Source organism: Mus pahari, chromosome 1 (genome assembly GCF_900095145.1).
Source record: "Mus pahari chromosome 1, PAHARI_EIJ_v1.1, whole genome shotgun sequence".
Classification (NCBI taxonomy): Eukaryota; Metazoa; Chordata; class Mammalia; order Rodentia; family Muridae; genus Mus; species Mus pahari.
Window position 1 is genome coordinate 19508238 of NC_034590.1, and position 3737 is coordinate 19511974.

Genomic DNA, 3737 nt, shown 5'->3' on the forward strand with positions numbered 1-3737 from the left:
ACACGCCTTTAATCCCAGCACTCGGGAGGCAGAGGCAGGCAGATTTCTGAGTTCGAGGCCAGCCTGGTCTACAGAGTGAGTTCCAGGACAGCCAGGGCTTGCATGAGACTTGTATGCAGAGGAGGGCTGCAAGTGAAAGAGGCGCTTTAAAGAAGCCTGCTGGACTGATCAAAGCAGACTTTAAGAACACATCTCCAGCTCAGCACTGGGGCTCTCCTATGTCCCCCGACTGGAATAACACCTTTAAGGCCTGCAGAGCCAGCCTCCCCAGCAACCACTGAACTCTGCGCCCTGTGCAGAGGCTCTGATAAGCAGGCAGAGGATGTGGGAGGAGCTGGTAATTGACAGCTGGAAGCTTCCTTCTCAGCCTTACAGACAGCAGCTGAGACTGAGTCATGCTGCCCTGACTAAACAGCAGCAGTTTGCTAGGCAGAGGGGTCAAAGGTCCCCTGGCTCTGTGCGTGTAGAAGCGTGTTCAGGTCAACATTCCACACAACCAAAAGGGATTTGAAACGGGGATTAACGTTCATTGAACACCTACTAGGTGCCTAGATCTTTACTGTTTTGTTTGGTTGTTTGTTTGTTTGGTTGGTTGGTTTTTCAAGACAGGGTTTCTCTGTGTAGCCCTGGCTGAACTGGAGCTCACTTTGTAGACCAGGCTGGCCTCGAACTCAGAAATCCACCTGCCTCCGCCTCCCAAGTGCTGGGATTATAGATCTTTACTGTTAAACGTCACAACGAGTTATAAGATGTCATTCTCGTTCAGTGCCAACTCTACAGAATCAAGGAACTTGCCAAATTCTGCCAGGAGATGGCAGAACCAGGCATCCAAACCCAGGGCTTCACCAGGCCAGCGCATGGAGGGAGTGTGCTGTCAGAGGCCCGTGTCTTGCTCTCCTTGCTCTGTGGACAAGTACACGGCTGCATTGTCCTAACCAGGCGATTGCAAGCGTGATTGAGAGCCACGGCCTTTTCTGCAGAAATGCCTTCCTGGACTTTTGTGAGGGGCAGAGACCAGCCAGTTGTGGCAATAACCATAAACACTTATGTACTTACATCAGAGATTAGGGACTCCATAAACAAAATGAAAACAGGAAGCCCAGACCTCAACGGCCCAAACCTGTACTATAGGGCTCTGGGACTGCATTGCAGTCTGTTCCTCAAGAGTCAAAAAACATAACAACAAAAAAAGGGAGGGCAGGCTCTAGGGGATCCCTCACCTGAGCCATCCCTTGGAACAGATCTTGGTGCAGGACCAAGAACTCTGAGCTTGAAGAGATGCAAATTGCCAGGAGTTGGAGTCTAGCCTGAGCTACAGAGTAGTGGCCAACCTGGGCTAGAGAGTAAGACCCTGCCTCTGAAGTAAGGGAATAAATAAGTAAGACTCGAGCACCCCTGGTAGTCAGTAACAGAAACTCTAGAAAAGTGGCCACAAATTCCCCTCCAACTCATTTCCTACAGGACCGAGTGACTTCATGAGCCGTCACCCCGCACCAGCGCCTCCGTGTTTTCCTTAAATGTAGCTGGGTCAGGCTTGCTGGTGCACACACACCTTTAGTTCCAGCACTTGAGATCTGTATGCGTTTAAGGAAGCCGGCTTTGCATATCGTGTGCCAGGCTAGTCAGAGCTACATGGTGAGACCTTATCTCAAACACAAAACAAGCAAACATCAAATAATAGTAATAATCATAATGTAACTATGAGTTAGGGCTGTAACTTTTCTTATTTCACAGATATAAAATATTTACTGTGATAAATGACTTGCCTAGAAGCTCAGGACAGTGGACTAAAGTCTGTCTGGCCCCTCCTTCCAAGATCAACTCTGTGGTAATTAGTGACCAGATTCCTAGGGGGCCGTGCAGGGGGTTAGGGCCTGCTGCTTGTACCTCCCTGCCCCTGGAAATCGATGAGCTCCTCTCCCTGATGTGCACAAGAGGAGCCTTGTCTATATTCTCAGAAATCTAGAAAGAAATGAGAGAGAAAGGGGGTGGGGGACCTTCATCACAGGGTTGTCCCCCTGGGCTCTGTATTACCCATGAACCCTGTGTTGTACCCCCAAGGCCCTGAGCTCCCAACAGGCCTGGAGTCCCCACCCCCTTGGGTCCTGCATGTCCCCCACCTGGGCTTTGCATCCCTCTCTAAGCTCTGAGTCCTCCCTTCAGGTGCTCTGCAGTCTACCCTAGGCCCTACATCCTCCATCCCCTAGGCTCTGAGTTCCCCACTGAGTCCTGCATCCCCCTGGTCCCTGCATTCCTCCTCCCCAGGGACCCTCATGCCCCTGGGCTCTGCATCCTGTACCTTGCCCTGTGAGTTTGATGAAGCAGCCTTGCTGACAGGAACTGTTCTTGAGGCTCGCTTGGGCCAGCACATTCCTGCTGCCTAGCTCAGTGAATGAGCAGCCTCCGTGAAGCTGTGTCCTCCGTCAGCCTCATCTTTGCTTTTTCTGCATCGTTAGGTTTCTGAGAGGCTCTTCAGCGAGGCCTGGCAGTTCCCTTGGGAACTGTTAAGAGGCATTGTTTCAGCCGGGTATGGTAGCACACGCCTTTAATCCCAGCACTCCAGAGGCAGGCGGATTTCTGAGTTCGAGGCCAGCCTGGTCTACAAAGTGAGTTTCAGGACAGCCAGGGCTATACAGAGAAACCCTGTCTCAAACAAACAAAAAACAAAAAACAAAAAACAAAACAAAAAAAAGAGGCATTGTCTCTGCTCTGGGTTTTGTTTGTTTGTTTTGGCTTTTTTTTTCTTGTTTTGTTTTGCTCTTTTGAGACAGTTTCATATAGCCCAGGCTGGCCTCAGACTGTATAGCTAAGAATGACCTCTTCTATCTCCTCCTGCCTCCACCTCCCCAGGGTGTAATCACTGCTGTGTAACCCCGTTATGTGGTGCTGAGAGATTGAGCCTTGGGTCTTCTAAACTGGTTACTCTGTCCTCAGAGCTACATCCACGGCCCTGTCCCCGCCCTTACAGGAGGCCTGGTCTCCACAAAGGGCTCGTGCCAAGATACCACATGGATTTCATGTCACTGAAGCCTGGCTCCAGCACATCTGACTTTGTCACCTTACCTAAAATCCTAATCCTGTAAAACAGGGGTGACATTCCCTACTCAACAGAGGGACCATAATAAACAAATTAGATTTAAAGCAGTTATTACATATGAAATATTCACTAAGTATAAGGGACTACTACTGAGAATCTTTTCTTTCTTTGTTTCTTTCTTTGTTTCTTTCTTTGTTTCTTTCTTTCTTTCTTTCTTTCTTTCTTTCTTTCTTTCTTTCTTTCTTAAGATTTATTTATTTAACGTGAATACACTGCTGCGGTCTTCAGACACACCAGAAGAGGGCATCAGATCCCATTACAGATGGTTGTGAGCCACCATGTGATTGCTGGGAATTGAACTCGGGACCTCTGGAAGAGCAGTCAGTGCTCTTAAACTCTCAGCCACCTCTCCAGCCCGAGAATCTTTTCTTAATTTTTACTTAATCTATTGTGTGTGTCCATGCTTGTGGGTGTGCAAGCACAGGCACAAGCGTGGAGAGGTCAGAGAGCAACGTTTGTTTGTTTGTGGGTGTTTTTTAATGTGTACGGGTGTTTTGCCTGCCTGTATATCTGTGCACCATATGTGCAGTGAACTCAGGGATCAGAAAAAAGATGGTGGTGGTGCATCTGATCTCTTGGAACTAGAGTTACAGACAGTTGTGAGCCACTATGTAGGTCCTCAGAAAGAATAGCCAGTGCC

At 48.9% G+C, this 3737-nt stretch overlaps 1 pseudogene; it reads left to right on the plus strand.

Annotated features, from left to right (window-relative positions):
* The window catches only part of LOC110335275, a 4489-nt pseudogene extending 2105 nt beyond the window's left edge, over positions 1-2384 (plus strand).
* The last annotated feature ends 1353 nt before the right edge of the window (positions 2385-3737 follow it).